The sequence below is a fragment of the Monodelphis domestica genome, chromosome 7, assembly GCF_027887165.1.
Source record: "Monodelphis domestica isolate mMonDom1 chromosome 7, mMonDom1.pri, whole genome shotgun sequence".
NCBI lineage: Eukaryota > Metazoa > Chordata > Mammalia > Didelphimorphia > Didelphidae > Monodelphis > Monodelphis domestica.
The window spans coordinates 287,646,125-287,656,026 of record NC_077233.1 but is presented as its reverse complement, the minus strand read 5'-3'; the positions used below and the strand labels follow the sequence as shown (position 1 = coordinate 287,656,026).

The window sequence follows — 9,902 nt, the reverse complement described above, 5'->3', positions numbered from 1 at the left end:
AATGGGAGGCATCAGTAACATTCTACTATCAATCTTGACCCCAAATGGGAGGACCTTTGTTGGCCTAAATCTTTGCTCTCCAGGCCCCAGACAACTTGCCAAAACCCTGGATCCTCCCCTGGAATCAGGGAAAATGCAGCTTTCTTCTGCCTTATTCCTTGAGGTTTTCCCAAAGGCCAGCTGCATATCTGACTAGAAGGACTTGCTGTCTGTTTCCTTCAGTATACTTTGGTTAAGCCTAGAGGCTGTTAACATGATTGGGGCTGAACTCACTCATAAAGTCCTTACATAGCCAAATGCCCGTTTCATGGGAAGAGCTGCCAAGGAGACACCCCTATTGATTTGGCCACCAGCAGCCATTCTGAAGTCAGATGACTTGGTTCTAAGAGTCTTCATGGTCACTGTAGAGCGGTCAAATTCAACAGGCCAGTCTGACAGGACTAGCCAAGAAATCTAAGTAATGTTAGTTTTCCAGTCCATGAGGACATTTCCTCCATGATTAGTGTTTGGACTAAGGGAAGAATTCAGACTCATCGCTTGATTAAGGCTATTTAATAGAAGCCACATTTTAGAGGAACACGTCTGCCTTAAGTCAAGTCACCTCTAGTCCACAGATTATCAGATACACTGGGGTAAGAACTGACATGGAATCTCCATGGATGGAGAGCCAGGTCCAGAGATGGGAGGTCTTGGGTTCCAATCTGGCCTCAGAAACTTCCTAGCTGTATGACCCTGGGCAAATCACTTCTCCCCTATTGCCTAGTCAATGCCGGGTATTGATTCTAAGACTAAAGATAAGGCTTAAAAAAAAGAGCTTGTTCTCTTCTGGGATAAAACACTGTTCCACGGCCAGCAGACAAGCTCACTGTGATGTTATAGCTTAGATTGTGTTTCAAATGATGTAATAAAACCCATTTGACAGACTAGAGGTGTTTTCTTATCAAGCTTTGGTCTATGAAAACTTCCTCAAAGGGAAGCGAATACTCACCTACTGGGTTATATGATTCTTCGTACGGTTTCTGGGAGCAGAAATATGTAAAAGGGAATTCTGAATCCCCTGCTCTAATTTATCCTGGGAAATGGCGGGCTGGCTCAGCGCACAGAGAGGAGAGGTTCTGTTACCATGGAGACCAGCCCACAGGAAAAGGAAATAGAGACTGCTCTGAGAGGAAGCGACGTAAGAAGGACACTGGATAGGGAAGGATAAAGGCAAGCACACATGAGAGAAGGGGCTTCGCTCTAAGGTTTCCTGAGGGCGCGGCGCTGCTGGCAGTTGCTGTGACAGTTGGCAGCTATGAAATCGGATGGAAGAATAGTGTACGGGTTGGGAGCTGCCCATTGTTTAGTGAGTTAGTGTGTGTGTGTGTGTGTGTGTGTGTACATGTGTGTGCGTGTACACTTATGTAGAGTAGGTTTGGCCCGGTTAGCTGGGCTGAGGAGTTATGTGTGAGACTCTCAAAGGACAGTTTTGGGGTAGTTCATAGGTTGATATGAGATTGAGACAGTCTTTAGGTAGATAGTTAGGTGGGGTAGATAGTTAAATCTCTCTCCTATCTTTCCATCTTTGCTATTTTTCTCAATTAACACTAAATTGTCTTAAACTGCTCCCCTCTCTTTGTCAAGCTCCTAATTTTAACCCCTACAGAAGGTAACAAAAGTCATGATCCCAAACATGCATCGGCCTTGACCGTGGATATCCTCTTCCCAAGCAAAGCATTATATCACGTTTAAATAAAGGGGAAATCATAGCATTCCCTTTTATGGGGTTTCCCACATCAGTACATGCTATGTTCCTCTCCTGGAAGAGCCCCATCAGACTCTAGAGCCCAGGGGGTGGAATGGCTGTTTCATCACTCACCACTAATGGTGGGATGCACGGAGGAAAAAGAGAGATCATTTCGGGAAGGGCAAGGCTGAGCACTGCCCAAGGACAGGAGATGTTCCGGATCACACAACCGAGCTGATGGGCCCCTTTTGACACAGACCTGCAGGGGTCAGATCTCTTGGACTCTCATTCCCCGACAGCCCGACCTTAGCCAAAGTTACATCATGACTTATTTGTGGTAGCCAATACCGCCAATCACTGCCTAAATGTAACAATAAAATGAATATCTGACCTTTGTGGAGCTGTTCTTATTTTAATGGAATTGGTATGAAGTATTTTGTACGTTATATCGTATGCTGATATAGTGTAGACCTTGGCTCAGATCAATTGCGCAAGAATTCTCTGATATAGCCATTATTATTTCCACTTAAGAGATGAGGAAATTGAGGCCCATTGAACTGAAGTCATTAGCCTTTAGTCACAGAACTAGGAAGCATTAATATAAGATTCAAATCTGTAACTCTCTTGATACCAAATTCAATACACAGAGTATTTACAATACTTATGGGCTTGGTTCTTGTCAAGGAAGACTTTTACATCTTAATGGCAAATATGAGAATAGGTTACTAGTAATATATTGTCATTAATAATTTAATGCCTTCATGAATTCAGGCTATAGATATATAGCTGTTAGGTGGAATTATCTTTCAAAATAGTGATCTAAATACATTGTCTGCCCTGTAAAAATCCTGAGACTGTTTCCCTTAGCTTTGCAATTCACCTATTGTTTAGATCCAGCCTTAGATAGAGGAAATATTTGGATTCAAATTAATACCCTATGAAATTGAATAGTACTCATAACCTGGAAGTGTGATATCAGGTGTCAGACTATTTCATTATATATACATATAACTAGGTAAAGCCCAGCAATTTCAGTGACAGAGTAAACAATATAAATCATTACCCAACTTTGTTCTAGAAAATGTTTTGAATTAATACGCAATATGTTCAGCCATGAGAAATCATGTTATATAGTGAAACACCAACGTGTGTGAATCGGATGATAAATCCTTTCAACAAAATCATTGGCAGTGTCTGAAGTTATCAAAAACTTGCATTGGGAGAATATATTTAAAAGATAGAAATAGACTGAATAGAAATCATTCAACTGATATTTATGTTGTCAGCTAAAATGTATATTTTACTACTTCAGATAATTCAAGTTTAGCAGAAAACACAACACAGTAGCAAATAGAAGGGACATACTGGGGTCAATAAGACTTAGGTTCAATGTATACCTCTTGCCAAAGCTGCAATGCAATCATGGACTTCACACTAATTTCTAAGTGCCATAGAACATTCTTAAAAACTATGCATTTACAAATTGCCAATCAGAACAGGTGGGGAAAATTGTCATACCAGTGGTTCCAAACACATTAATTTAGGCAATATGTTCCCTACACTTTAAAAAAATTAGGACTCTTATAGTCTCCCAGTCAGAAAAGGTTCTATAGAATTGGTGAGTTGGCCAAGGGGATTGACATGAAACATGGAGGGAAAAGGAGATTTCCTTTAAACAGAGAAGATGGTGCCATTGAAGAACACTCTCACTGAAAGCCAGATATATTCTATAATGGAAAATGTACTTTGAGTTTAATCTGAAGGACTCTGATGCACACATTGACCACTTTCTTCTAAAATATCTTGTCCTTCTTTGAGTAACATCTGGACATGGGATGGGGGAAATTGGATCTTCTATGGAAACTGACATGCCAAGGGGTAGTAGGAAATGAGAACAAAGAGGAGAATGGGACATGGGAACAGAAAGGATCAAGGATGGACTTCAACTACATGACTGGGATACAATGAAATTCAAATCGATAGTTCTAAGACTAAGTCCCCATAGAAATATCAAGTGAGAATCAAGAAAATAGCATAGAAATTCATTAGATGAGTGATCTTAGATAGGAATTTCAGAAAGGAATCAATTGTAAGAAGGTAAAGGAATCATTTTTAGAAAAAGGACAAAAAAAGAGGGAAAATGGTAATAAAAAGAAATGTAGGTAGAGGGGACCAAACATTTAAGAAAGGAAAAGAGACAAAATATTGGAATAGATAACTAAATAAAAGGAAGAGTAAAAAGAATATATTAGTTAAATAAAACTCCCAAACTAAGGGAAAGTTTGACCAAGAAGATGGGGAACGGAAGATGAGCTGAAAGGAGCCTAATAACAGTAGGTTCCTTTAAATTAAATGAAGAAAAACTAATTATTGAGACAAGAAAACAAAATCCCTTAATCTATTGCTTACAAGAAATATATCTGAAAAACAAACTTCCACAGAATAGCACCACCACCAAAACAAAATATTGGAGTCTGAAACAAAATTTATATATCAAGTGAATTTTAAAAAGCATGAGTTGTAATCATGCTATCATGCAAACCAGATTTTTACAAAACAGAAATAATTTATTTTAGTATAAAGATGACACGCAAAAAAGAAAATTACATTGTTCTGAATGGAAGTATAAATAAAACTCTCCATCAGTATAATAAATATTAAATATATATGCTCCAAATAACAAAGTAATTAAATTAATCAAGGAAAAATTGACTGAATTATAAGACATAGTAAAAAAAAAGTAAGATACTTTAATGTTCTCTAAAAATTTGAACAAATTGAATAGGAAATTGAACAAAAGGGAAAGTATAAATTAAAACAAATTTCTGGTTAAGAAAGAGCTAAGAGACTTATGATGTCTTCTGAACAGGACCATGAAAGAATATTAATACATATACTTCAACACCACATAGAACTTAAAAAAAAACTCTATAACTGGTCCTAGAGATATTATAATACTATAACATAACATAATATAATAAATTAAGAAGCAGAAATCAAAAAATATATTTTAAATGCTGTAACATTCTAAAAAGAGTAATCAGTTCAGCAAATTTGAGCAGAAAACAATATATCTAAATAAAAACATCAAAGAAAACCTAAATAGTGATTTAAATAAAAAATAAGTCATAGCAATTATTAATAATTATTTAATATAATTATGAGGATGAAACTATGTACAAAATGTCTATAATATAGTTAAAATAATATTTTGTTTCTAATCTAACAAAATTGAAAAAGAGAGGAACAATGTATTGAATATGATTTTTCTAAAAGTTAGAAATCCAATAAATAACTCCCTCAATAAGAGACAAAATAAAAGAAGAAAGATTGATAAATTAGAAAAAATTGCCATAGAAATGACAAATAAAACTAAAATCCTGTTCTTTTCAAATACTTAAATTAAAAACAAATAATCAACTCAATTGAAAAGAAGAGGGAAGAATATCCAACCAAAATGCAAGAAATAAACAAGGAAAAATCATTCTATCAGTTAGAAAATAAATATATATTTTTAGTATCTATTAAGTACTAAGTAAGCACTAAAGAATCAAAATGATGCAAAACAGTTCCAGATATTAAGAAGCAGATGTGTACAAGCATACTATTATTGTTGTTGTTTAGTTATTTTTCAGTTGGGTCTCATTCTTCCTGACCCCTTTTGATGTTTTCTTGGCAAAGACACTGAAATGCTTTGCCAGTTCCTTATTTAGTCCATTTTTACATATGGAGAAACTAAGACAGATAGAATTAAGTAACTTTACCAGAGTCACAAAGCTAGTTAGTGTCTGAAGGCAGATCTGAACTCAAGAAAATGAGTCTTTTTGACTTCAAACCCAGCATTCTACTTTTTGTGCCCTCTAGCTTCCCACAAACTATGTGTAGAATAAATTAAAAATAATTAAAAGAGATTGAAATATAGTTAAGAAGAGTCTGAAAAGGCTTCATGATAGTAAATGGGATTTCATTTCAGACTTGAAGGAAGCCAAGAAAGCCAGGATATTGAGATGAATGAAGAGTATTCCAGCCATGCAGAAGAATATGAGAAAATGCCCAGAACCAAGACATGGAGTCAGTATCACTGGATCAAAGAGTCTGTAAAAGGAAATGAAATGTTAGAAAACTGGGAAGGATGGAGAGGTTTAGGTTAAGAAGAATTTCAATAGAGGGTTTTATGTAAAATACTAAAGGTGATGGGAGGGGTGACATGCTCATTTATGCCCTTTAGGGAAAAAAGAAACCATTTTGGTGGCAGAATGGAATATGAATTGAAGTGATGAACAATTTGAGGCAGGCAGACTCACTAGTGAAAATATAAAAACAAAAACCTTCAATGAAATATAAATTTAAAGATCTTTTATTAAAGTCCTTTAAAAACATTTTTATATGGAGTCAGAGAGAAACAACAGAAAGAAATAGAGAGATAAAGAGAGTCAGAATAAGAGAATGAAAGACAGAGAGAAAATTTTTAGGCAGCTGTAGGCAGTTTTGGACTAGCCATTGTGAAGAAGGCCCTGATCTGCAAGGAACGATATGATAAAAAGTCACCATCTTTCTTGCTAACTAATGGGCACATCTAGAATAGAAGAAGAGAACTAGGGAACAAAAAGAAAAAGTTACTGAAAAAGTGCTAGTTCCCTTCCCTTCTCTCAAAATTAGGCTCAGAAATGGGTTAAGTACAGTACTAGAATGTGAACCATGAATTTCTTGCCATTAAAACAATTCTGAGAACCCTGGTAATGGTTTCAGTTAGCAAAATCCCTGTTATGTTTGTGAGAGTTACAGGAAAATGGAAGAGATAGGAGGAAATGAGGGCTGTGGTAGGAGTCTACTAAAATGGAAAGAAACTGTGCTCCTCTTTGAAACGTCCTTCCAATCCACACAGCATTCAAGTTACCCCAGGAGTCCCAAATCTGCCTAGAGGACATCTTAATGCCTTTCATCACAGACAACAAGAATTTATAAGTAACAATCTGTCAGTACTAGGATTCAGGGTTTCTAGGAAAGATTGGATCAGTCAATCAATCAATCAATAGTCAAAAAAAGTTACTGACAAAAAAGAGTGACAAAGGTAGTTTGAGAGAGATTCCTATGTGTATCGTTATCAGATAAGTAATGTGATTACTTGTTGAGCAGTTTTTCAAAAGAAGCCATTAGGTAAAATCCTAAAGAAATGTAATACTATTAAAAAAGGAAATGATTCTGTATGCTGCAGTCTTGAAAATGTATTTTCAAGCCAACCCTTTAAGATAAGGTACTTTCCAGAGGAAAGGAAAATGTAGAATTTTTTTTGATTATTTGTGAGCATTTGTTTAGGGTATTTTTTGTATGTTTATGGTTTAATGAACAAAAACATTCAAGTTCTCATTTGTGACAATAGAAAATATCCTTTCCATATTTAAGAAAACATCTTTTAGTAACAGCTGTGAACAGTGAATAAAATATTGTTTTAAGTTAAAAAAAAAAAGCCTTGTAGTTTTCCCTCCCTTCCCAAACACTCAAATATATTCAGGCTAACACAAATAGTCAGACATGAATTTCTCATCCAACTACATATCATAATCTGAATAATATTTTTTCTAATCTTTTAAGAGATTATTCTTCATCCCTATCAAGTCCCTGTTAAGATTACACTCTGAAATGGATCTATGACATGAACATGGTGAACATTTTAGTCAAGCACACATATTACTGTTTTATGCCCCACCTAATATCAATCATCAGAAAGTCATAAAAATATGCTTGTTTTTAGCACTGTTTCAAAGACGTTTGAGTACTTTTGGTGAATGAAGAACAGACAGTTCAGTGAAAAATATATTTTTTTCCTGCCTTCTGGGTTCCCTCCCTTCCTTCCAGTTCCAATAAAATCTTACTTTGGATGAGATTTTTTTTTCTGATCTCCCTTAATTCTAGTCCCTTCTCTTTTTAAGTTATTTCTTATTTATCTTATTTACCTTGTTAAACAGTATTTCTTTACCCTTAAAGGTAAAGATTATCTTTTTTCTTCCTTTTGTATCCCAATTACACACTGCCTGACACGATATTAGGTGCTTAATAAATGTTTGTTGATTTACTGGTATTTTGTTCCACTTAATAAAATTCTTTTTAAATAATCAACAAACCATAGATGAAGTAAAGTTTTGGACTATCTAAATTGTCCAGTCACTTGTGTTATGCTAAAGAGCCCCTGCAAATATTTTTTCTTTTCTCTATTTCTATTCTTACTGAATTATGTATTATTTAAGATGTAGGTATTATGTACAATTATATGTACTATGTAAGATGATGATCATAAAATGTTTATATATATGTGTGGCAAAGTTCACATTTAACTCAGTATCAAATCTAACACCCTTTTATTAGTCTTGCTCTTTTTGGACTTTTCTGTAGTATTTGTCACTTTTGATCAAAACTTTCACCTGGATATTTTCTCTCCTTTAAGTTTGTTGTTTGTTTCTTTGTTTTGATACTGCTTTCAGGCTGCCTTTTTTTTTATGTTGATTCTGATTCTTGGTCAGTATTGTTAAATTTAAAATAGTTTTGAGCATTAAATAGTTGTAGATAAGAGAGTGGGAGCCATAAAATGTGATAACTAAAATGTTTGGGAGCAAGGGAAATATATAACAATTATGACTGCTGAAATATGGTTTCTACTGTGTCTTGGTTTTATATAAATATAAGATGGTCGCCAGGGAATATATTCCCAATTTATGAATATGCCCAAGCCAACTGGGTTTTATAGAGAAATTTAATTTATAATACACTGATTAATCAATAGGAAAAGAGAGAAAGTAGGAAAGGAATAAGAATGAAGGGCCTCAAGCCAATAAGGCCTAGACCTCAGTCCTAAGAGATCAATCAGTCAGTTGGTTTTATCACTCACCCAAGATCTCTCTAGGTAAAGCTTCTCATGACAACCTCAGGCTCCACCTTCAAGAGAGCCTCCTTTCAAGAAATGTTTTCAGATAATTCTCCTCCTGACTCCTCCTGAGTTCTCCTTCCACAGCCTCCTTCAAGACCTCTCCAGCAGCTCTCCCTCCAGGACCTCTCTCCTCTCAGACCTCCTTCAGAGCATCCACTTCTTCAGAGCATCAACCCCCCTCCTCCTTCAGAGCCTGCTATGTTTAAGGACACCATCTAAGTCCCCTCCCCTCAGTTCTCACATCTACCAATCACTGTCGATGTCTCTCCTGTGCCAATGGTGGCTCTAACTTAACCCAGAATCGCCCAGAAGTCTGTTTCCTTTGCACATGTCTGTTGAAGGTCATATTCTCAAATAATTAAATCTTGATCTTTGCTGCAGCCCTTCCTAAATCCTGTTACTCTGAGTAGGGTGGAGATTGTAGTTTCCAAGACCTGGTTCTGTCATTCCAAGTATCTCTATTGTATCAATTCTAAAATCAATCATGACTCAAAGAACTTCCTGTTCTATGATTAAGCATAGGTCAAAGCCCTTTCCATTGTTTAGCAAAAGGTTTCTGTCCTAAAGTAGTCTTAAGTAGGGAGGAGAAGGATCCTCCCATGCCAAGGAGTTTCATATTCCAATAGAGTTCTTACTATCAGTAGGAGATTTTTTTAAGTATGAAATTTCCCAATGGGGAAATTTCCAACATTCATAAGTCTAAGAAAATTTAAGGTTTACAGTATCTTCACTGAATTTTTCTCTGTAGCACAGCTATGGAGTTTGGGTCTCCTGAATAGCAGTTCTGACCATATTACTCCCAGATACAATAAACTTCAGTGGCTCCATTTTACTGCTAGGAACAAGAACAAAACCCTCTACTTGACCTCAGAAAACCGTGTCCCTGGCTTTCCAATTTTTCTTTCCACATTGCTTTCCAGTCTTATACTTTACTACCCTCTATCCATGAGATGTGCAGTGGACCAGTTATACTGATGTAATCATTGTTCTTTGCCCAGAAAATACTCCTTAACCTGACCATATATTTAAGCCTGGCTATCTCACATATATCTAGGATGCTTTTCCTCATTCTCTCGGTCTCTTAACCTTTCAGACATCTTTCAATGCTCAGTTTAAATTCTAACTTTTCCAGGAGGTCTTTCTTAGTTGTCCCTTACCCCCATTACTCTCCCTTACAGCACTGCCTTGCCTTGGAGATGGTCTTCCATCTACTCTATGTAAATTGTTTAAATGTGTGGTTATCCATGTGCTATC

At 35.9% G+C, this 9,902-nt stretch overlaps 1 long non-coding RNA gene across 1 annotated transcript; it reads left to right on the top strand.

The window, feature by feature from the left end:
- The first annotated feature begins 932 nt into the window (after nucleotides 1–932).
- Nucleotides 933–7,193, top strand: LOC130455358 (uncharacterized). The gene is made up of 2 exons (XR_008913277.1): nucleotides 933–1,345; nucleotides 5,700–7,193. It is a non-coding gene; the product is annotated as an uncharacterized LOC130455358 (long non-coding RNA).
- The last annotated feature ends 2,709 nt before the right edge of the window (nucleotides 7,194–9,902 follow it).